Source organism: Mustela lutreola, chromosome 1, assembly GCF_030435805.1.
Source record: "Mustela lutreola isolate mMusLut2 chromosome 1, mMusLut2.pri, whole genome shotgun sequence".
NCBI classification, from domain to species: domain Eukaryota; kingdom Metazoa; phylum Chordata; class Mammalia; order Carnivora; family Mustelidae; genus Mustela; species Mustela lutreola.
Genome location: NC_081290.1, coordinates 243,471,395 through 243,496,206, shown reverse-complemented (window position 1 = coordinate 243,496,206; position 24,812 = coordinate 243,471,395). Strand labels below are relative to the sequence as shown.

Sequence of the window (24,812 nt, the reverse complement as noted above, 5' to 3'; positions counted from 1 at the left end):
TTACTCTTCCAAAGACTATCTGGCACAACTCTAATCCTTAAATATGTATTTATTACTTTTAAAAGGTTATTTATTTATTTGAGAGAGAGAGAAAGAGAGCAAGCGCACAAGCAAGAGGGAGGGGCACAGGGAAAGGGGGAAGCAGGCTCCCCATTGAGCAGGGAGCCCAATGCAGGGCTTGATCCCAGGACCCTGAGATCATGACCTGAGCTTCGGCTCAGGCTTACCCCACTGAGCCTTCCAGGCCCTTTCTTTAAATAAGTATATAATAATTAAATCGGCTACAATGGTTGAGGAACTTTTTTGTCATCATATAGGATGATAACCATAGACTAAGACAAATGTGTTATTCTGATGGCATAAGTGTGACTTTTTAAAGTGTATATGTGCTCAAGCAAAAAAAGCTAGATTATTAAAGTCATAACTAGATACTCTTAGGTGGGCCATGAACTAATACAACCTTTTGGAAGGGTAATTAGGCTGCATCGATTCAAATTTTAAATGCGAACTATTTCAGCCAGAGGTCCCACTTCTTGGTATCTATACCACAGAAAATCTCGTGTAAAAGTTCCCAAGTGGGCCCAGCCCCGGCTGGAGCAGCAGTCAGGGCAACGGCCGGAGATCGGAACCTGGGTGTCAGCCAGTTCGGAATGTGAAATAAACTGGAAATATAGCCATACCATGGGGTACAGCTGTCAAAAATAACATGGTACATTTCCCTGTACATACAGACTTGAAAAGATGACCATAATAATTGGCGGTTGGCTGTTGAAAGTCACAGAACAGTACAAATAGAGAAACTCCATTTTTATAAAACAGGGAATTTTGTTTTTATAAAACCAAAGTAAACACGCATATACTGGGGATAAGGGCAAAGGAGAGAGGGGGAACACCAAGCAAATAAAAAAACCTCCAGGACTATACCCAACAAAGTCTCAGAGGTAACTATTTTTGGAGAAGGTTGGGGATGAGGAACTTGTGAAGAGTTTCTTCCTTCATGGGAATGCACTTCAGTGTGATCTGAATTTGTTACAAGTGTATACTCCTTCCTGATGACAGAAACAAAAACTAGATCTAAAAGGTCAGTGTTTAAAATTTCAGTGTTTGTAAGGAGTCCCCCAAAATAACCACCACAGAATGTAGACCCCCTCTCCCATCTTTACATGTGGCCCCCAGTCCTGTGTGCACCCCTGGGCTTGCCCAAGAAAAGCCCATGGGCGGGGATGGCCTGCAGGACCGAGAATCTCCAAGCCCTCCCCTATTTCAATAAGAATTCTGCCAAATTACAACTGTTTCAACAAGACGGCTAATAAAAAGGATTAAATGTCTTGTTCAAATTTACAACATCGTAAATTACAGAATTAAAGCTCACTTGTTTTCAACCTCTCTTAAATAGGGGCAATCAAAATTTATATCCTGCATTATCCAATATTTCATGTTGACTTATGAAGTCTTGCTGGAGAGTTCTTAAAAACTGCTAATGAGGAAATCCCACAGGGAGGAGAGAAGGTGACTCTCCTAAATCCGAAAGGGCCTCAGTGAAACCTGGGTTCTCATAAAGATGTCAGCTTATGGGGTAAAATAACCTTCCTATCTGCGGACAAAGTTGCTCATGAAAATAATTCTAAACCAATGCAGTGTCTAAGAGGTGCTGCTCCGGTTCCGGAGAATGCCAGCTCCGAGATTTGCAGGGCGGAGCCGCCTGGAGGATGAGGTCCTTGGAAGAGGGACCACCACCCCTGAGCACTGCCCTGAAGGCAGATGGACCCCGTGCAGGTTTTCATACAAATTTCTAGACAACACCTACCCAGTTTCAAGGGCTAGCCGCTAATTGTAAAGTTTTAAAACAGTGTAAGCATGGAACAAAATACACCTGCAGGCTAGCTGTGGCCTGTGAGTCAGGTTTCCAACCTCTGCCCAAAGTATTGACATTTTTTTAAAATGGGTAATTTTCGTTTAATTTTATTTTCAGAAGGATGGGAAAAGGCAGGGAAATAATACGGAATGAGAGTCAAGCACTCGGTACCAGGAATATATTTCTAACATGCTTGAGAAAACAAGGGTAGTTGTCCATACCAAAGTGTGAAGAAATTGTTTAAATTTACTTGGCTATCCTAGGCTAAAACGCTTGAGAGTGAGAATTTCCCAGGTCCAGAGCAAATATCCACGACTTGCTGTCAAAAGATCTACAAGAACTTACTCTGCTACGATGCATTCGCTGTTGATCCTAAGACATTTCAAATACCAGCAGTGAGCACAGAAAGGCTCCTGGTGCCAGGGGCTACTCAGGCGTTTGGCACCCGGGAGCACTGGTGTGGGTCACACTGGGCAAGATTCCAGGACAGGCCTAACAAATCGCCCTCCAAAACGAAAACCCAAAACAACCAAGACTTTAGACTTCATATCATCAAATTGTGCTCAGTCATTTTTTCCAAAGCCCAGACAGTAAGATAATGTTTGTGCTAATAACAGTATCTGCACGTAATTTGCAATTCACAAAGTGCCTTTCCTATCCCCTATCTCACTCCTCAGAGCCTTTAACTGCATTTTAGGCTTTGTATTTTGTCTAAAGTTGTCTTACACCTGTTATTAACTTTTAAAGAACAAGAATAAATCCTTGGCATTTTTGACACCCCAGGGCTGAGCACATTTTCATTTCACTCTCACAAGAACCTCATTGAGATGGTTACTCTTACCGCCATCCCATTTTCCAGGTGAGGAAACTCAGGCCTGCAGAACTTGGGTGGGTTGTCTGAGTCATGTCACTAGCAGGGACAGGGCTGATATTCCAAGGCCAGGGCCTGAGACCAGCATGCAAGTCCCCTTTAAAGGTAGTGTCTGTGCTTTAAGCCAATCTTGGTTTGCTGCTGGCAAAGGCACCGAAGGCATGGCCAACGTCCTCCAGCTGCCCCTCCCCCACGCCCACTTTCCCCATTGGGTCAGAAACTATTTTTTTAATTTTTATTTTCCCCCCCGCTCAAAACCAGGGTGAGTCACTTGGAGCTCAGCCAGCCTGGCCCCAGAGGGCCCTGGAGGCCCAGTGAGGTGCGCCCCCACCCTGGCCCCAGCGGGACTGGCTTCCCTGCCTCCAGCCTAAGCAGGGTAGCCCAGCCCGCTGGGGTCTAGATGGGGCCTTTGCAGCACTGCTGTCTGAAAAGGGGTCTGGAAAGCGGGTGCTGACAGTCACAACAACCGAGTGAAATGGTCACTGAGGTAGCAAAGGGCGGGGTAGGGGGACAGGGAGGCGCCTGCAGCTTGGCAGAAGAGAAAATATTTATTTAGCCCCTGGCTATGAAATATCTTATTCAAGGCTCCACATCAGATCCGTGGGAGAGGGAGATACAGTCTCTAATGTGCACCAGGATAACTTATGCAAATAAAAACAGGGAGCAAGAGGCACACATGCCCCTTCACCCACAAACACTCACCAACACAGGCACATGCACACACAATCAGCAGCTGCTCTTAAGGTACTGACTTCAATCCTCCCTGAATTGCTTCTGCAGACCTCTCAGCCCTGATTCTACAGGGTGCTGCCCCACCCCAGACACCACCCCTTGGCTGCTCCCACCCCCCCCACTCCCTCTCCCCCCTACCCCCCCACCCACAGGGCTCTGGAAGGCCGGGGAGGGCAGGCACACAGGTCATGATGGCCTCAGCGTTCAGAGCCATCCCCAGAATGTGTGCGGGGCCAGAGGAGCAGAGGAAGGTACTGGCTCCATCCCTGGTGGGAGAACGGGGTCCACTTCTTTAGGAAGATGAGGGGCCCGCAAGTTGGAGAAAAGGGCAAAGGTAGTGGGCCTAGGGTCTGAGAGGAAGGGACCTGAGACACAAACACTTCCTCAGCACAGAGACTCTGACACGGAAACAGGTGAGGGTACAGGCTAGCATGTGCGGGAGCCCCTCTTCAGTTCCAGACCCAGACTGCCCGTGGTGCAGGGCGCACAGAGGAAGAGTGGCCGGTCAGGGGCAGGCCCCGGGAGTCCTGGGCTCACCTTGCTGCCTGGGCCAGGTGGGGAAGGGGACTGCAAATGTTCACTTATCTACAACCACCCAAATAAAGAGACCCGCCCCTGTGGCAAACACTGAATGAGCAGGAGGGCGGGCTGCGCATACACGTGGCAGAAGGAGGGTGGCAAGGAAGAACGGGTCAGAGCACAGCCCAGTCAGGCAGGCAGGCACCCGCGGCAAACCTGTGCTCACCTGTCCTGCCTTATCTGGGCCTCAGGCCCCTAAAGGGGGGGTCTGTGGGATAATAACTATGACACTTATCGCAGCCAACACCTGCCAAGGCTCTGGTACCAAGTGCTTGCCCACCAAGCACTCTGCCAGCACTTGCCTCATGGCTAGCAATCAATAGGCAGAATGGTTAACAGTGACCATAGGACCCAGGTCTCTTATCAGGGAGATCGGGGGAGGCTCCCTAGGGGGAGGCAAATCAGGGAGAATGGACGCAGATGAGGCAAACCAGAAAGAAAATGCATCCACTGTGGCAGGAACAGCTGCTAGAAAGTCCCTGAAAGGGAAAGCAGCATCCTAAGTCTTTCCCAGCAAGGACAGCAGCTCCAAGTGCCTGCTGGAGCACCTTGGTCAAGCAGGACACCTTTGTGGTAAGAATGGCTCCTTCCTCTAGGAAGCCCTCCCGGATAACTACGAGCCCCCACGCAAAAGCTGCATTCTCAGTGCAATTTCCCTGTTCTGCAGCGGAACTGGGAAACAGAGAAGGTGCAATAGTATTGAGCTGATGGCCTCACGGGGAAGCAGGAGCACATACGCTGGCGACGGGCCAGGTGCATAGCACCAGCTCCCATGGGGGTACAAACACTGCCATGGTATCTCAGGTCAGAGCCCCTTCCTGTTTGCCACTCCTTGGTGTTCACCCAGGACTTGACAGGATCCCAGACGCTGATGAAGAAGCCCAGGGACATACCCACAAAGGACCACTAGCTGCCCTAGCCAGAAAAGCACTCTCAGCTAGACGACGGGGGAGGGAAGCTGTCAGTGGTGAGCCAGAATCATTATTTTGGCTAATTTAGGAAGTGTGGGACTCACCCAGCCAGGATGAAGCTGGGTAGACCTCATTCCTGAGCGTTCCTTGGTGGATTATTTTTCATTTTGAATTACTATTACTATTCCATCAACAACAGGAGTTTTTTTAAAAAGTCCAGAGCAAAGAATATAGGGAAGGGACATTCCTCAGGCCTCAATATGCTGGGAGACACAACAGACACCCGGAACCCCAATCCACAGCAACACAGCCTGCGCTCAGAGCCGAGGGGAGGGGCAGGCCTGCCGAATGCAATGGCCAATGAGCCTCCAGTTCCAAATACATCTGATTGCATCATCAATCTGTTGTTTGGCTGCACAGACTTGGCTATCCCTACTCCTTCAACAAACACTTCCTGAGCCAGGTGCACTGTGCTGGCACCAAGAACCCAGAGATAGTGTGTATGCACACGCTCGTGTGTGTGCACGCACACTGGCATGCACGCGCATGTGTCGTCCCCAGCCTTAAGGATGGCAGTTTCCTGAGCATGACGACAGTTAGGCTGACAAGTGCTTTGCGAGAGAGAAAGGCAGAGTGTTCTGGGAGCTGGGAGGAAGGTCATGTCCAGGTCACAGAGAGGAACAGGGTGGGAGGGAAGGTGTCCGGAAGAGTGGAAACCTGTCCTGAGCTGCTGAAACGGGGAGTGGCGCGGGTCATCCCCGGGAGGCCCAGCGGGGATGGCTGGCGGGAGGCTGAGCTGAGGTTAGAAATCCAGGGTAGGGGATGAGTGAAATGAGCAATGTGGCCAAAGGCCAGATCATGAAAAACCCGCAGGCCTGCCGAAGGGGCTTCAGTCACCCCACAAGCAATGAGAAGCCCTCAGAGGGTTTGCAAGAGGAGAAAACCATGATCAGATGAGTGAGTTATAAACATCATGCTGATAAGGAGTGTGGGGGCGGAAGGAGGGAGGACAAAAATGGACACAGGAAGACCAATTAGGAGGCTGTTGAAAGAAATCCAAATGATGAGTCCTAAGTAAAGGAGCAGGGAAGGAGGAAAAGGGAGTGGACAAGTAAGAGGGTGTCCTCTTCAGCAGGACGTGGTAACCCACAGGACATGACAGCTGAGGAAAGGGACAGAGTTAGGGATGGTCGTGCAGGAGGCACAGCTTGGGGCTGCGGTGGCAGGCCAGGCAGGCAGCACGGGGAGACAGACGCATGCGCAGCAAGCACAGGGGTGAGCTCCAGGTGCCTGGGGGCAGTGGCCAGTCATGCGGCCTTGGGAGGAGGTCCGGGGTGGGCCCTGAAATCTGGGGGACTGTAAGGTAGAGGTGAGCCATGCAAGGGCTCAGCTGGGGAAGATCCTTGAAGTGATGAGAAAGGACCAAGGAAAGACAAGTGGTAAAGCAGGCTGTGGAGAGGAGGTGTGTGAGGCTGGAGGAGAACCAAGAGAAGCTGGCCAGGCGAGGAGGCTGCTCCTGCCAGGGAGGGGGAGGGGGGTGCTCAGTGGGCCACAGACACGGGGCCCGAACAGGGGGTCCACTGGGAACAGTTAGTTAGCTGTTAGCCACTGGGGTCCAGAAAAAGAATTAAGAAGTGTTGACAGTTCAGCTGAAGTCTGTAGAACCTTCAAAGATAATTATTATGACTTTGCCCCCCAAAGCCACTCTGTCTCGCTTCATTTTTTGGTGGTGCCTTCCCGAGGACCCTAACTGAACTACTGGCCCCATCACCCTCCACCCCCTTCTCTCACTTTATTTTACTTCAGGGCATTATCATGTCATTATACATCTCACACATTTATTCTGTCTCCCCTCCTAGAAACATTCTCATGAGTAGCCTCATGAGGACAGAGAACTGGTCCTTTGTCACCTCCAGAACCACAGTGTCAAGAGCAGAGGTTAAGCACCTTGTCCCACACCTCCCAGCTCTTTAGAAACAACAAATATTTCCTGAGCACATCCCACATGGCCAAACCATGCTAGATGCTGGGGGAATGTGGTCATGACAACACAGGACCGTGCTCTCAGAGCTGGAAGCTGGAGGTGAGCAGAGAGAAACACCACACATTTAAACAAAAAGCAGATGACAACTGCCATGGAGTGAAGCCTGGGATCTGACTGTCCTGCCTCCCAGTACTATTTCCCTTCCAAACCCAAGACTGTTGCCTTCTCCTACGAAAGGCAAATTTTACCAAAGGAAACAGTTCAAGTATCTGGGGCTTGGTCTTGATTTCTTCCAGAGATCCTGCGCTTCCTGCACCCTTTCAACAGGCTCCTAAGAGGTGGAAACACCCACTATAGGCTCTGAATGTTTAACCTAAACAACTCTATGTGTCTCTCGTCCTTCTACGTAAGTAGGAAGAGAAATTCCAGACTCAGGAGAGAGGAAACGGGGAGCAGTGTAAACCAGGGGTCAGACCTGGGTTCAAATCTCTTGTGACCTTGGGTAAGTTACTTTGCCTCTTCATGGTTTGATTTCCTCACTGCTGAACTGGCAGTACTAATTACCCTCTGCAATTGCAGAGACGACATAAAATGACATCTACCAAGCTCCCAGCACTGAGCCTGGTACATAGAGTTCGAGATGTGGTGGCTCTAAACCAGTTACACCTGTTGCTTTTATGACCAGATGGCAAACTTCTAGATGCACACAAACCAAGCCAAAAACAACTGTAGAATTCAGACCAAAGAACGGACACTCGAAATACTCAGAGCTCAGACTGACATCTGGCTGGATGACTTGAGGAATGATCTCCAAGTCCCCTCTGTGGGCAGACTCGGCAGTAAGAAGTCTCCTTTCAGTTCCTTGGTCTCCCTACTTTTCTCCCTCAATATAGGCAAATGCAGCTGTCTCCCCAACAGATCACATCTCATCTTATGGCAAGAGCCCAGACATGGGCTGGATTCTGTGGTGCAAGTTGTGGCAGAGCTCTGAGCACCACACCTCAAAGGGAGCAGAAGAACACAATCACAAGCCCAATGTACACACAAACCCCCACACTAATCTTGGCTCCAGAGAAGGAAACAGGAACTGGTCATGGCAGGCTGTGTCTGCCTCAAAGCTAAAGAAAAGGTAACTGACATGCAAATGTCCAAAGTGTGCGTGTACCTCCCTCCTTCTACCAGACTCTCTGAGTGGTCTCTTTCACTAATGTCTCTGGTTCTGTCCTTCACCTAGGTGCAAGCCCGCGCAGCCTAGGGCCCTCAGCCCCCATTCTCCTCAGTGGCATCACGTTCCTCAAGGCCATTTGTAGCCAACTGGTCACCAGTTCAGCAGCCTTCCTTCAAGTCCTTCTCCAGAGTCCCTGTTGCGCCCTCCTCTTCCCTTTGTGGGACTCTCTCCTCCTTGGCCTCTGGCTCTCTTCCCCCACCATCCAGAGTTACGCACACTCCGCAAAGCTCGGTTCTCTGCTCATCATGGGGAGGACTCATTTAATCCTGTGGTTTCCCTTCTATGTCTCCAGACCAAACCTTTGTCCAGGCTTCAACCCTGCCTCTCCAATTGTCTATGGGACATTTCCTGTGGCTGAACCACTGTCATCCCAGATTCAGTGTATCTAAAACCAGAGCATCAGGCACCCCTCTCCATCTCCAGTCTCTACATTTGTCAATAGTACTACTGTGAACTACCAAATTTTCATTTTCTTTGGCTCCCATCTTTAAAGTCCAAGAGGACTATAAATCCTATGGTTTTCCCATTGCAATCTCTCTTCTACTAGTCCTTCTCTCCCACCTGAACCACAGTTAACCACATGATGTCACGCATGGACTGCTGCTGCTCCTTTCAACAGGGCCCATACCACTTGTCTAGCTATTAGATGAAAGGTCTTAGCATGTCATTGCTTCCATCTCGCTTCTTTGTCCCCAAGTAACCTCAATGGCTTCTTATTGCCTCTAGGACCAAGTTCAAGTATCTCAGCCTGACATTCAAGATCTAGAGAAGGACTCTGCAACCTGGAGCCCATAGGCCAAATCCTACTGACCACCTATTCCTGCCAGGAATGGTTTCCTGGGACCCAGCCACACCCATTCACTCACAGATGAGCTGTGGCTGCTTCCATTCTCCGACAGCAGGGCTGAGTCTCTGTGACAGAGACCACATGGCCTGTGAAGCCAAAAATATTTACCGTCTGATCTTTGCAGAAAATGTTTGCTGACTTTGGCCTAGAGTAATCCTATCCCACTGAAGGTCTTGTCCATGACTCCTCTGGATGAAGCTCTTGCCCCTGGGAGGCTGCTGCTGTGAGTCCACTTTCTTTATCACTTATACCCAACTTCTCAAACCCAAAAAGCTTATTGCACTCCTTTCTGGATTTTTTTTTTTTCCCCAAAACACAGCCAAAGTCCCACCCCTCCATGAGGTGAAATGTGCCCAACCCCGGTACCCCTGGACAACTCTTCTCTGGCCCCTCTGTCCACATCTATCGCAGAAACAGTGAAATGTCGCTTCTCCTTTTCTGGCCGTACTGCAGGCTTCTCGAAGCCGTGTCAATGATAACTTCCTTGCTCTTTTTTCCAAATATCAATTCTCAATAGCATCATTCGGTAAGAAGGCATCGAGCAGGGGGGAGGGGGTTTGGGAGAAGGGGGGTGGGACATTGGGGAGGGTATGTGCTTTGGTGAGTGCTGTGAAGTGTGTAAACCTGGTGATTCACAGACCTGTACCCCTGGGGATAAAAATATATGTTTATAAAAAATAAAAAATTAAAAAAAATAAAAAAGAAGGCATCGAGCAGACTTACCAGTGAAGATCTAGGAGTCCACATTTGAAAACTTAAGTTTGGGTCCAAAAGTGTGCACTCCAGCCAGCACCACCTAAAAGCCAAAGAGATAAGAGTTTAACCTTAAGAGAGAATATTTATACATTGCCTTTGCATGTATAACCCCCAATAGGTTTTGATTCACCATCCTTTCAGAAAGCCCATTTCTGTTACTTGGCCTAGAAAATCGTGCTCCTCTTCCCAATCCACTGGACAATGTTTTCCCCCAGCAGGCCAGGCACCTCCCACTCTCAGTTCCCATGGAACTTAGGTGAGACATTCATGGTAACACATGATATATGGAAGCATGATTTCTTATTTAGGAATGGGGGTCTCTAGAGAATAGGCTTTTCAAGAGAAGGGACCTATTACATTTATTCCTTCTCTTATACCACCACCTAGTACACCGTGGGCATGTAGGTCGTCCTCAAGAAGTATTTGTAAAATGAGTGAAAAAATAACTTGTTCAATACATTAACATAGACCTGGGTGTTGAAAATCTGCTAGGTCACAATTTTCCCTAGAGAAATGCATGCCTTAATCCCATTGGTTTCAATAATGGTTTAACAGGAAGGATTAGTGACATTAATCTTCTAAATGCACACCTTTGGAATGGCACTCCCCTGGGCAGAGAGCCTTCTGAGGCTCCCAGAGTCTAAGAAAGCAAGCTCGACTCCACAAGCAGCCTGTCAGGCCTGTACCAACGGGCCCAGCCTGAGTCCACAGCCTCGGCTCGTATGGCCTCCACTACTGACCCAACAATCCAGACAAACACAGCTGATAGCAGATCTCTTCCCTTTCTGCCTTCCCTCCAGCTGGATGTGTTTCTTCCCTTCTGTCTGTATTATCTCCTATTGAAATGCCATCCATTTCCAACATTATATCCCAGACCAAGTTCATGATGGGGCCACTAGGTTTTTTCCTCCCAATTGTGTGTGTGTTGGGGGCGGGAGGGTAAAATACACATGACATAAACTTGATAACGGTAACCACTTTCAGGTGTACAGCTCAGTGATTAAGTACATTCATGTTGGGTAACCGTCATCACTGTCCATCTCCAGAACTCTTTCCCACAAAACTGAAACACTATACCCATTAAACAATTAACTCTGCTTTCTCCCTTCCCTGCCACAAGTCTCTGAAACCCAGTAAGCTTTCGTGGAATGACTAAATGATGAATGAAGACATAAATGAATCTGACCTCAACTCTCTCCACAAGAGTTGGAAGTACCATCCCTTTCTACTAGACAGCCCTGTCTTCCTCTTTCTTGGATTTATTTTAATCAGTCTTAAATGATCTGTTTTGCACAACTGTATTCTTCTTCAGTGGGGAAACTGTGACTTATTTGAAAGGTTAAGCTGGGGTCCAAACGCAGGCATCTGGCCTGTCCTCCGTGTTGCTGGAGCCAATGAGCAAGTCTTAGACCTTGTCTTATGACTTTGGATACCAGTAAACCATTTCTTCTGGTTTGATAACCCTTTTCACTTGGCTTCCAGGATAGCACTCTTGGTTTTCCACCCACCTCACTAGCTACTCTTTTCCTTTACTGGTTCTTCCTTATCTCCCCACCTCTTAATGTCAGAGTGCCCAGGGCTCAAGCCTTGTTCTCATCTCTTCTCTGTAAATCTTCAGTCACCCCAACCCACCCCCGCCCCCAGTGGTCTCACCTAGTGTCTGGGATTCAGGTATCATTTGTATGCTGAAGATGACGCCCAGATTTCTTTCCAAGCCCGGACCTCTCCTCTCAACTCCTGGCTAGTAGGATATATCCAACTGCTTGATTCCAGAAAGATGTCACCTAGACAGGAGCTCTGTGTAAGTCATGTTCAGTGTGTCAAACTTAACATGTCCAATGCAGAACCCTGGCCTTCCCCCAGGTCTGCTCCTCCAAGGCCTCCCCATCTTAGTTTAAGACAACATTCTTCCAGTTGCCCAGGCCAAAATGCTTAGAACCATTTTCATCTCCTTTCACTTATGCCATAGTCCAGTCCTCACCAACACGGGTTTGTATTTCAAAATATATCCAGAATATAACTATTTCTCGCTCCTCCCAGCATTACCAATACAGATGATTGCAGGAGCCTCTCAACGGGTGTACCTGTCTCCCCGCTTTGGCTCTTGGTGTCACTCCTCCCTCCATCCACAGTCAATTGAGAAGGGAAATGGTCATAACATCAGTCAGACTGGGTCATAACTTTGCTCAAAATCCTGAAAGGCCTTCCTAGCAAGGACAGTGGCAAAGGAATGAATGTTTCTAACATAGACCTGCAGGCCCAGGAGCAGGCTTGTGGGGAGGAAGGGTCTTCAGGCCAGGGTCTTCCTGCCATCCATTGCTCAACCGGCAGTCACAGCTGCAGCTCCTGTCATCTGAGTTCATAAAGAAGGGCAACTTTTTAAAGGGAGAAAAATACAATCAATCAGCTTTCTTTCCCAGTTAAGGCACCACAAAAAGTCAACAACACTCACATTTCTCAAGAAGCGAATAAGGTATGTCAACTCTGCCAGCACTTAATAACTAGTTTCCAGAGATAAAGCTAGCTTTCTGGAGAACAGTTATTAACCCCTTGGTGGCAGTGTTGGGGGGTGGGTGATCCTCCTCAATCCCCTCTTCTTCCTTCGTCCTCCAGTTGGTCACCAAGCCCTATAGCCTGATCGTCTCTAGACTTTCTCCCAGTCCTCCTCTTTACCGATGCTGTGGCTGGAGGTGAAGTCCAAATGAAACCAACTAAGGACTTTAATTAGCTCAGGTCTCATCAGCTCTCCTTGAAGCCCCAGTGACAACCTCCTAACCTCTCTCCCCCCCTCTAGTCACTTATTTATTTCCAACTGCAACCTCAGACACAGTGTCTGAAATGATTTTAATAAAACCTAAATTTGATCCAGTCGCCTGTTTACAATTCTCTGAAGAGTTCCTACACTGATGTACTATAAATTCTTCAAAACATATTTACAGTAAGCCATGGTAAATATTCTTTTTTTTAATCTTCCATAGATAGTTTTCTTCCACCTTCTTAAAAAGACCACAAATGCCCCACTAAGGGCAGGCCAGTGACGCAGCCCATAGAGTCCTCCATGCCCTGGCAAGAGTGATAGGATAAGCACACCCCGAACCTAAGCCCATCTGAGACTTTGTCCAGACCTGACATACAGAGGCAGCCACTTTACCGCAGTTGCTGAACTGGGGCTGTCGGGAGAGGAGGGCGGTCTGTCTGCGGGGGGAAGGACTGATGACAAACATACAAAGAACAGAAGACAGCAGCCAGATGGACCCCCAGTGGCACCAACTCCCTTCCTAGAACTTCCTTTTGTGAACTCCTACAGCGTCCCGCCCAGTTATGGAGCCGAGAATGACCCACTTTCGTGTCAGCCAGCGGGGGTCCCAGCAGGTCCAGCATGCCATTACCCGTACCTGTGTCCTTTCCCCACATTGTTTCCTCTGCCCGGAGCACAGGCCCCATGCTTGGATCTTTACATAGCAGCCAGACTTGTAGCTCTAGGGAGCCCTCCCTGAAGGGTAGCGTCCTTAGTCTCGTTTCCCAGCTGTGCTCTAAGATGCCTGGAATATGCCCACTCTGCTGCAGTCAGATGCCTCATGGCCTTCCCAGTCTTAGCTGGTTGTCCAAGCTAGAAACCGCATCCTCAACCTAGTCTCCTTGCACTTCCTGTTCCCATGTGGACTTTCCTCTCCTTCCTTTCTGTCCCATGTCTGTTGTCACAACATGAGACCCCATTATCTACTACCTGGACCCAGGGGACAGCCTCTCGGTCTCTCTGCCACTCCCCTACCCACCCATGGCTCTACAGCCCTCCAACCACCTACAGAATCCAACCTCTGGGATCGTAAGGCCCCCCACAAACTGGCCCCAACCTATACTCTCTAGCTGCTCCCAACCACCGGTGCTTCCAGGAAGATGGAGTGCACTGGAAACTCCTGGACAGTGTATTTAATGCGACCGTAAGCAATGTCGGAAAGGCAGAGTGAAGAAGGCAGACCCGTCAGTGATCTCAGGACCTCAGGAATGAATGACACCATAGTGAGGTCCCTGCATTCTCTTTCTTTTTACTGTGTGTGTGTGTGTGTGTGTGTGTGTGTGTGTGTGTGTGTGCCTCAGACATCCCAGACTTGGAACTGAAAAAGTCAGCAATCTAGAAACGCAGAATGCACGCATGCACTCTAACACACACACAAAGTGTGTGCCCTCTAGCAAGACAGAAAACTTTTAGATAGTAGCCACTCTGTTGCAAGCCAGCACCACAGAAAACCCCACTTCACCCCCACTCATACCAGCAAAATGCAAAGACATCTGCCAAAATCCCTACAGTTAAGTCTCCTTGATGGTGGAAGACGGCCTTTCCCCCGAGACTAGGAACAGACAATGATGTCTACTCCTACCAGTCTTTTTTTTTTTTTTAAAGATTTTATTTATTTATTTGACAGAGAGAGAGATCACAAGCAGGCAGAGAGGCAGGCAGAGAGAGAGAGAGAGAGAGAGAGAGAGAGGGAAGCAGGCTCCCTGCTGAGCAGAGAGCCCGATGCGGGACTCGATCCCAGGACCCTGAGATCATGACCTGAGCCGAAGGCAGCGGCTTAACCCACTGAGCCACCCAGGTGCCCCTACTCCTACCAGTCTTATTCAGGATGGTCTAGAGGTCCTAGTCAGCACAAAGGACAACAAAGAGAAATAAAAAGCACACAGATGGGCAAAGAAGAAATAAACAATTCCTCCATTTGCAGACGATATGACTGCCTATGTAGAAAATCCTGAGGAATACACAAAAGACATTCCTAGAACTAATTAGTGAGTTTAGCAAGGATGCAGATACAAGATAAGAAAATTTTTAAAAATCAGTTTTATTTCTATATACTAGCAATGAACACATGGACACCAAAATTAAAAATACGATGCCATTCACAATTGCTAAAAAGAAATACTTAGGCGTAAATATACTGTCTTCCAACGAATCATTCTACAGTCTATCCACATGGGTCTACCTCTGCCACAAGGGCAGGAACAGTATTGTTTTGCTCTCTGGTGAAAACAAAAGACCTAGCCAGCACCTAGAAGGCATACAACATTTGTTGCCATGACTCACGTCCTACTCTGTTTAAGACAGACTTTTCTCCCCTTTATGCTCCCACTGAGATCACTGACTATTAATAAGTTCCACCTCTGGCTTCTGCCTCAGCTGGTCATCATGGCCCAGGAAGTCCCGAGAAGCTGTTTCCATTCCCACTCCCAAACACACACGAGCTCTAACATTACAGACAGCAGGGATTGGAAGTCATTTCTACAGGCATCTCTCAGCCACCCAGAGAGAACATCAGGCCCTTCCACATCAGTCCAAAGGGGTTCCCAAGGTTTGGCCAGAAGACTCCAGATGGCAACACGTGACCACTGCTCACGTAGTCTCATCCATGCTCTGTGCTGGGAGGAGTCATGGGTGCTGTTCCACTGTCTGAAAACTCACTTAGAACGTGAATTGAGGTGCCTGGGCGGCTCAGTCAGTTAAGCAGCCAACTCTTGGTTTTGGCTTAGGTCATGCCCTCAGGGTGGTGGGATTGAGCCCCACCTTGGGCTCCGTGCCCAGCGAGGAGTCTGCTGGAGACTCTCTCCCCCTATCTCCTTCTGTCCCTCCCCGGTGTTTGTGTGCACTCTCTCTCTAAAATAAACAAATCTTAAACAACAACAAAAAGACTATGAATTGCCCAGCTGTGCTAAAGAAAGTACTCTGCAGAAGGAAAGCCAGCTGTGAGATAGGTCAGGGCCCAGAGGGCATTCCGATTTCTTCTCGCCCCAGAATTTCCCCTCTTATTTCAATGGGGAGAAATGAGACTAACAATCATTAGGCAAAAGCCAAAACCTCAGAACAAGACAGACTCTTCTCTCTGTGTCACCCACACCCGCAAACCACCAAGCCCACAGCAAGCCCTCCAGGGCAGATCTCAAATCCTGACCCCACCACCACCCCTCGAGAGCTGGTTACACTCGTCACTGACGAGGGCAACTCCGACAGACTCTACCTTCTCTTCCCTCACTCAATTTTCAACACATCAGCCAGAGGGATCTTTTTAAAATGTAAATCAAACCATGTCAGCCCTCTCTCCAAAACCCTGCCACATTCCCAGCCCGCCTGGTCATTCCCAGTTGAACCAAGCCTTGACGATGACTCCAGTGGTTCAACCTTCATGACATCCCTGCCCCCACTTTCTGCCACTCTCCTTCCCATACTCCAGCCACGCTGGCCACCTTGACCCTGCGGTTCCCACTCCCTGATGCCCTTTCCCCAGTGACACACACGACTCACTTCTTCACTTTGTTCACTATGACATACGCTCTGCTACAAGTTCACGAAAACCCATTTCCTCTCTCTTGGGGGCACATGGCTAGACCCTAGTTCTTAACAGCCTCCCCTGCAGGTAGAAGCAAACACGTGACTGAGTTCTGACTAATGGATGAGACACAGACTTCTTCCAGATGGACCCATAAAAACTTCCTGACAAGACCCTCTCTCTTCTTACTCATCCTCCAGCTGAATGGGAAGCAATCTAAGGGCCTCAAAGAAGGCAGAGACATAAGATACAAGGGGTGGAGGATGTCTCTCAATAATCACAAGGAAGGAGCAGCCACACCAGACTCTTTCTGTACGAGGTAAATAAAGTTTTACCAGAAACGAAGAAATAAAGTCTTCTTGAGTTGATACTCTGGGATTTGGGGCTGTTTGCTACGTCACCTAATAGTTTGGTCTTCTCCCCAATGAGACTTTCTTTAACTACTCTAAAATTCTCCCAACGCATCTTAGACAACCAACCTCTTCACTTATCGCTCACCATAGTCTTTATCATCATACTGGGTAATGTACATTTTATTTATTTATTTTTTCTCCATCTCCCAATTTTGAATGTGAGCGAAAGGCAGGAAATTTTTGTGCTTTTTTTCCACCCTTTGCTGTATCCCCTGGGTCTACAACAGTGCTTTGCCATGTTGTAGACAATCACTTGATGTTGAATGAACAAATACACGAATGTATGAATGAGGTACCTGGGCTCCAAGCTCAGAAAGGCCTCAGGTGAGGCCCAGCTCTGCCACTGATTAGCTGTGTGTCCCAGGACAAGCTGTTCTACCTCTTTAATATGCATTTTTTCATCTGAAAAGTGGGGCAAGTAATATTACTTTCTTTATAGAGACTGGGAATCATTGAGATCATGAACATACATCCCTTAGCACAGGGCCGGGTAACAGCTCAGTCTCCGTAAATGCTGATTGCTACCCTTATCAGCTCCAGAGGACAGGACTGGGTGTCAGGCCCTAGCAAGGTCACTGGCAGGAGTTGAATGGATATATACATGCATAAACTCTTCTGGGAGAAATCGTGACAAACACCGAGGCAGTGAGATTTAAGAGTTGCCTAAAAGTTCCCAGTAAATTGCCAACGATCAGAAAAACATGACAACTGGTGTCAGGGGTGATGAAAAGTGTGTGCAGAATCTGCAGAGAAGTGCGACTATGGAAAGAACACCACCCAAATGATGAGAGATCGCTTTGTGCCTTTTAAGAAACAATTTTCACAGCAAACCTCAGAGAAAAGAGAGGCCTCTTGCATCATGGGGACAAGGTAATAAGGTTATAAAAATGGAACTCAAATAAACCACACACAGGGCCCACATGGGCCCAATTTTCCAGAAAAAAAAACAGCGATTGCTACAGCATTCAGATAAGGGAGTCACACTTGGGCCTCCGCATTGCCAAGAGCTTTTGAATACCATTAGGCTGCAGAAAAGCTACTGGGTTTGCCAGATTAGCAGAGCCAGCTCTCACCTGCCCCTCTCTGTCATGCACACCTCTTTCTACTGACATGAGGACACAGACGACGATACCCAATGCCTGTGCCCACTTCCCCACCTTCAACACACAGAACCATCCAGAATGGACAGCACATCGCTGTCTGCAGCCGGATGCCCTCTCCAAAGGCCCACCCCGCTCTCTCCGTGCCTCAGACTTGCTCTTAAATCTCACCTCCTGGAGCGCTGCTGGCCTTTGTGCTGGGCCCTGTTGACAAACCCCCTCCTTGAAGCTCTTTTCTTCCTGTGGCTCCTCTCGCTCTCAGCAAACTCCCCCACTCCCACCCCTGCAATCCCTCTCATCTCCTCCCTGAGCAATCTTCCACCTGTGTACCCCTGATCACTGGCACTCCAAACCTCTGGTTCTAGTGTCTGCTCTCCCCCTCTGTCAGAGGCAGGCCAGCTTTGGGGTTAGAAGCAGAGATTCTGGAGCCAAATCAACTGGGTCTGATCTTCGCTCTACGGCAGCATGGTCTTGGGCAGCTAAAGAATTCCTTTATGTCTATTTCTTCATCTGTGAAATGGAGGCAATGATAGTACCTGCCTTGGGTCACTGTAGAGATTAGATGTGTTAATAGATAGGAAGAGCTTAGAACCATGCCTGGCATCTGATACAGACCCGAAAACAACAGTTTCCGCCAAACCCTAGACAGATCTCCATGTCCTTCCACTTCCATCCCCTTTATCCACCTTTTAGCTTTGCTGGCAACGTCCAGTCCCCATGTCAGCCAGTCCTTTAAGGTGCCGACAAAAGCATCTCCTCCACACCCCTTCCCTGACCCTCCGTCTACCACCCTCCCTCCCCCTTCCCACACTAGCCTCCAGGGGAGGTGGAACCCCGCCCCTTCCCTAGCAGGGTGAGGCTGACTGCCCTGGACCCTCTCCTTAGCTGCCGGTGAAGGATCCTCAGTTTCGACTTCTTTTATCCTTCCCACTCCCAGTTCATGAGCTCCTCAGAAATAAGGGTTTCTTCTTCCCCAATTTTTATTCCCCGCAACCTTGTGTGCTGGGAAGACTCAGCTGACATCTGCTGGATTAGGTTGAAACGGTCTACGTACTCATGAACCAGACACTGAAATGGCAACAACAGATCATCAGGGCCCAGGAAACCTTCCCCGCCACCCCAAAGCCACACGGATTCCAGGCTAAAAAGAGCACTGGGAACCACGTTAGTGACACTCATTTGTCAGTTTCATTCTGGTTGTTTCCTTATGACCAACAGAAAGCCAAACCCTCCTGGCAAGCTTGCACCTGCTTCCACTGCTGAGAGCACTTCTTGACAGGCTCACTCTGGCTTAAGGAGACGTGTTTATTAGTTTGTTTGTTTGTGAAAATCCCATTTACTTTTTCTTGTTTTAGGGCATTTCTCGAAAACATCATTAGGAAGGGATCACTGTTTATTTTATTCTACTGTTTTAATCACAGCATCAAAGCCATAGAGATACAGAATTCCTCAATTTGAGCTGACAAATTACTCCTTAAGACAATGTACTGGCTCACCTCCACACTTAGGGACAAACAAGTCAGGTATTAATTGTAAATATGTAGCCTTTCTCTTGTCTCATCCGTTGCTGTTGCCCTGCTTCTTTGTTCATGGAAAACACAACAGAAACATTCCTAGCATTGAAAGTAAAATTCAAATATATCTTCACAACATTTTTCTTGAAAAAGGGAATTCCGATTCTCTATCTGATCTTGGGCCGTTGCCACTAGGCTAGATAAATGCCAACCTAATAAAATGATTCTGGAATACACAAAGACAGCTAATGCAGCATTCGCCGAAAGAAAAAAAATTAAAAGCAACCTAAACGCCCCATAATAAACTCACGGCTTATTAAAAGCATTCCCTTGATAGAATATTACACAGCCATCTTAAATGAGCGTGATAAAAAACAAGGGAGCCACATGGAGCAGGCTGAGGATACAATCTTGAGAGTAAAGGGAGTGCAAACATGCAGGCATATATACTGATCCCCCAGGGGGCACATCAGGCTCAGACTTTGAAGTCAGGTGCAAAGGAAGATAGGAGAGAGGTGAGAGGAAATCTCACACAACAAGGCCAAAGAGAAAGGTCACAGCCAGACAAATGAGGCCCCTGGGTATAGGGCAGGGACCATGGTTAGGAGAGCAGAACAGGAAATGGGAAAGGCTCCACAAAGCCAAGGTCATTTCAGGAATTACATCCCAAAGCAGGCTCAGGGGATGGGAAAAGAGCCCTCCCTAGGTCTGCGGAAGGAATCAGTCCCTGGATTAGAGAACTATGTTCAAACCCCTAAGACAAAGTCAAGACTAGTCCTCTCCACCCTGCCACACCAGGACTCAGCCCCACCCAGGCCTCCAGGGCTAATCCTGACCCCAGGCAGGAGGGATTTAAGAGCCTCTAGCTTACCACCCAGGAACTTGACGTGGTGCTAAACTGGCAGATAAAGAAAGCAAACCCCCAAGAGAATGGGTATCTTGACCACGCCCCGCAGAGAGTGCTCACACTTGAACCTGAGTTTGCCAGTCTCTCGGTTTAAGGTCTGCTGAAGAGCACGCTGGTACAAAACTGACGATGAGTCGGGCTGGTTGGCCCAGCACAACGTGTAGGCACCTGGCTGATTCCAGAGAAACAGTGGCTTATGAATTGGTGAGACCACCCAGAGCAGGGCAGAAAAATCCCAGTGACCCGGGGACACCAACAGTTCCCCTCGAGGAGATAAAGCTCGCTCCTGCACCCAGTCCATGCTGAAGCCCCACTTCTAACTCCTCAGTCCCAGCACTTTGTTGTCTCAGCTAAAGCTCTGCTGTCCTGTGGGTACCAATGCTTATCCCTAATGGCACGGCCTCTGGCACTGGTATGCCACCTGTGGCTCTCACAAGACAACTCCCTCCTGACAGGAGACAACGACTCCAAAGCTCTTCCCCACTTCCCCTGACCCCCTTGATTCTTAGACCTATCCCATCAGAATCCCTAATCTGGACTCTTCCTGCCAAGTACAAGAGGTCAAACTCATTGCCCCAGCATTTACGGTCCTCCCTCACAAGGCCCAAATCGCCTACCAGCTCACGCCTCCCAAGGCACCCACTATTGTCCCCGGACTGGCCAGGGCTACTCTCCAAAAGCCGTACTCTCCCAACCCCAGGCTCCCTTGGAGCCAGTGCAAGCTCTCTCTGCTTCTCCCCTGCCTCCTCCAAACTCACCAGTGCTGCTCACATGGTCCCCAGGGAACGAGTGTAAATTAAATCACACTGTCTCCTTGGGGCCGGAACAGCCAAAGGGCCAGACTCTCATGTGTGGAACTAGCAAGTCACCCAGCCACCATCATTCAAAGGACTAGGCACAGGAGGCCTTCTGCTCCCCCTGATTTGTTCTAAAGATATTATTAGAGATTTCATCACTTAAGTGGTTGTCAAACTCTTGGTACCCCTTGGGAGGGGAAGCACATATGAGGCAGCGATGCTGGAGCCACGACCACCCATAAGGGCTTGCTGAGACCCTTGCGCCTGTCATGGCTGCCAGCAGCAGACACTTCCTGAGCGCCTACTCCACGCCGCCCCACAGGTGTGGGGTCCTTAGCACACAAATCCCAACAAGACCGCCTTCACCCCACAGGACTCTGGGCTCATACAGGGAGAAGAGTGAGACAAGTCCCACTAATGCCACAGAGGGAAGGGCAGTGAAGAGCGGAGGAGGCCATGATGCAATCTGGCCTGAGGACGGTGGTCTCATCCCCTAAGGATGGTCAACACCAACCATGAAAACAACTGCAGAGGGGACTCACTCGGTGTTTCCTACGTGCTAAGCCAATATGCCAGACCCTTCACTTGCTTTAGTGCAAATTTAGTCACACATTCATTAGCCAGCCCCTGCTCGCTGCCAGGCACTTTTTTTTTTTTTTTTTTTTTTTAAAGATTTTATTTATTTTATTTGACAGAGAGAGATCACAAGCAGGCAGAGAGGCAGGCAGAGACAGAGGGGGAAGCAGGCTCCCTGCTGAGCAGAGAGCCCGATGCGGGGCTCGATCCCAGGACTCTGAGATCATGACCTGAGCCGAAGGCAGCGGCTTAATCCACTGAGCCACCCAGGCGCCCCTGCCAGGCACTTTCTGAGGCTCTGGGGAGACAGCAGCGAGTGAACTAAAGGCTAGTCTCCTCTCTCGCAGCTTGCAGCTTACCTTCTGTTGAGCAAAGAGACAAGAAACCAAATAAGTAAGTAAAATGTAGACTATGTTAGATGATGGTAAGAGCCGAGGGGGAAAATAAATCAAAGGGGAAACGGGAAAACATCTGAAAGGCAGTGGGCTGAATCGTACAACATTAAACAGGGTGACATTTGAGAAAAGAACTGAAGGAAGTGAGTGATCACGCCACACCAATCATCTGGAGGAAGAGCATTCAGGGTGGAGGGAGCCATCAGAGGAAAGGACCTGAGCCCGAAACAGGCCTGGCAGGTTTGCAGAACAGCAAGGTCTCCAATGTGGCCAGAGTGGAACAAGAGAGGGGCAGCCAAGATCGTGCTTCCGGCCACATGAGTTGTGCACTGCGTAACTTGGGGGCAGGGGTGGCCACCCACATGCTCCACAGTGAGCTCGGCACGACTCAGCTTGCTTGGTTACATACCAGGCCCTGGGGTGGGAGATGAGGTCAGAGGGGCACTGGGCAGCCTTGTGGGCCACGTGGAGGATTTAGTTTTTTCTTTGAGTGAGACAGGAAGCTACTGTCAAGAGGGTTCTGAGTCAGGGTATGACTCAAATGGACCCCTCCTCACTGGGTCGCTGGGCAGAGAGCGCACAGAGCAGGGCAAGGTTGGAAGCAGAAGACCAAGGCAGAGGCCTGCAGTGATCATAGTCTAGTGCATCTTGTGTTTCCTTCCCAGTCCCATGAGGCAGTTCTATGATCACTCTTTTATAGAGGAAGAAATGGAGGCTCAAGAGAGATCTGGTAACTTACCCAAGGTTACTGGGTGAGGCAGTGGCAGAACCACCAGGATTGGGAAGCAGGGGAAGAGAACATTCCAGGTGCAGTGAGCATCACCAGCCATGAAGTAGGAGCTCGACAGGGCCTGGCACACTTAGGGCAGGCTCGTGGTGCAGGGAATCTAGAGCCCCAGGGCAAAGGGCAAGGGCAGCCAGTGAAGGCCTGTCCGTGCCCTGTGTGCCCACACAGAGGCCTCCCTGCAGTGTCCAAGTCAGCCTGGCTGCCTGGCCCAGAACCCCCAGCTCCTAACCCATCCCTCTGCTCCACGCTTATCCTTCCCATGTTGGCCCACAGGCAGCCAGGAGAACCTTTTAAACACAGAAATCATGTGTTAATTTTTTGCTTTCAATGCTCCAGTGGCTTCCCATCATACCAGACACACAGGAGACCCTCAATGAACAGTGAACAAAGAGATGGGTCCCTCATTCCCACCGACTCGCGCAGGCTGATCCTGCTTCAGACCAAGGGAAAGCACGCCTTCTCTGTGCCCTCCTTAGCAGAGGGAGGCAAAGCCATGTCCAGGGGTCAGGGGGGCCTACCAGCCAGGCCGCTGTGCTAACCAGATGAAACATAGGAGCAGAGGGGATAGCCATTCAGACCACCTCAGAGGCAACTTTGGGATTAAACTTGTTTTAAATAAAACTGCTTATTTCAAAGCAACCTGGATTCATTCCACCATGCTAGGGCCAAGTGAAGGAGGTCTGCAGATGGCCTGGGCCATCATGACTGTAACAGGTGCACTCCAGACAGGAGCCTTGGCCCTGAGGCCTCAAAGCTCCAGTCCTCAGTGAGGACACTGTGTAAGAGAACCCGGGGGCCTCAGAGCCACAGGCACTAGGCAGGCAATGGAAGGCCCTCCTCACTGAGTCTGTGTCTTTAAGGGGTGGATCCAATGACTGCCTCCTTCTCCGAATGCCACAAACCCCGAACCCCAAAGCTCTCCCAGAAACCAGGGAGGACTATGAAATGAAGGCTGAAACAAAACTTTACAAAGTCAGCCAGTTGATAAAGGGACAAAAGGATATATGGCCCCAAAGATCACAACCACTCCCGTGGTTTAAATCCAAGTCCTGTGAGGGCTGCCCTCATGCCGAAGACCTTTGCTATCTGTAGAACTATAGAAACATGCAGACACACACATGCATTTATGCAGATATATTTTTAAAGGAATGGTAACACCACGAAAAGGATGAGAATAGTAACAAGCTTCCCCACTCCCCAAGAAAATTGATTTAGTAACAAAGAACCTTCCTGTCGGCCCTGGTAGGAGTATTAGATAATCACAGCATGAATGACTTCTTCTCTGGTTCAGCATCACAGCTCATGGGTAGGAGAGCAGTTGAGGGGAGCTCTGGAAGCCAAAGTGGGTCCCAGACCCCTCTGGGAGGCAGGGAACTAGAAGCTTCCCATACTGCATCAAACCAGTGTGAGGAAAGCTTCAAAGGCTTTGTTCTTTGAAGGGGAAGATGGGAGGAGAAGGGTCAGCAAACACAGTCACTGAGGTCCGCAGGAGGAAGGGTGTCGAGTTTCCACAGGAGTGAGGGTCGTGTTTGTCCTGGTTTTTCAGAAAGCCGGGGCACAAAGAGCAGGACAAATGGCCCATCTGACAGAGAAGCATAATAGAAAAGAAGATTCAATAAGGAAGCTCAGGAAAATCACTCACAACTACCCAACTTCTAGCTTTTCTGGGCAGTTGAAAGGCAAGCAGAGAGCGATGGCCAAAGGCCCTGTAAGCGTGGGTGATCGAGAGCTGCGGGAAGGGCCGTGTCACCCAACATGGCCTAAATCCGCACAAGGCCAGACTCTGAGCCCCCAGGAAAGGACCAGGAGTGGGTACAGGATGGGGTGGCAGGGAGGAGCTCATTAAAACAACAACAACAACAGAAAATCCTGGCCCTTAAAGGAACAGTAGTCCAGCATCCGACTGGAGGGACACAGCGAGGCTGGTCCTCACCAGAATTTGCAAATAAGGGCGAAAACACAACGCTTGGCCTAGGACAGATGGGGGCTGCTTTGTGGGGCTCATCGCTCTGTGGGAAAGGAGGATGTGTGCCTGCAGCCCAGAGATGGGCAAGTGGAATGACCCAGAGGGTCAGCCCCAGGCTTGGGGGTCGTTTGCTCTCCCTGCGGGGCTGCAGGCCCACACCTGGCCCCAGGCAGACTCAGCTTCCCTGAGACACCTCCCCAATCTCTTCCCTCCTCCCCATCTCCTCTCTTCTCATGAAGCACCAGGGACACAGAAGGTGCCAGGCCTTGGAATCATC

At 49.4% G+C, this 24,812-nt stretch overlaps 1 protein-coding gene across 8 annotated transcripts in view; it reads right to left on the bottom strand.

Moving 5' to 3' along the window:
* BMAL1 (basic helix-loop-helix ARNT like 1) overlaps window positions 1–24,812 on the bottom strand; it is a 99,262-nt gene that overhangs the window by 57,883 nt on the left and 16,567 nt on the right. For 5 of the 8 annotated variants that reach the window (XM_059136628.1, XM_059136619.1, XM_059136579.1 and 2 more), the window contains exon 2: window positions 9,731–9,803. The gene's annotated coding sequence lies outside the window, so the exon portion shown is untranslated. Of the gene's footprint in view, window positions 1–9,730; window positions 9,804–11,416; window positions 11,548–12,014; window positions 12,088–24,812 lie in introns of those variants that run through there. The other 3 variants (XM_059136588.1, XM_059136612.1, XM_059136595.1) reach the window with 2 other exon arrangements.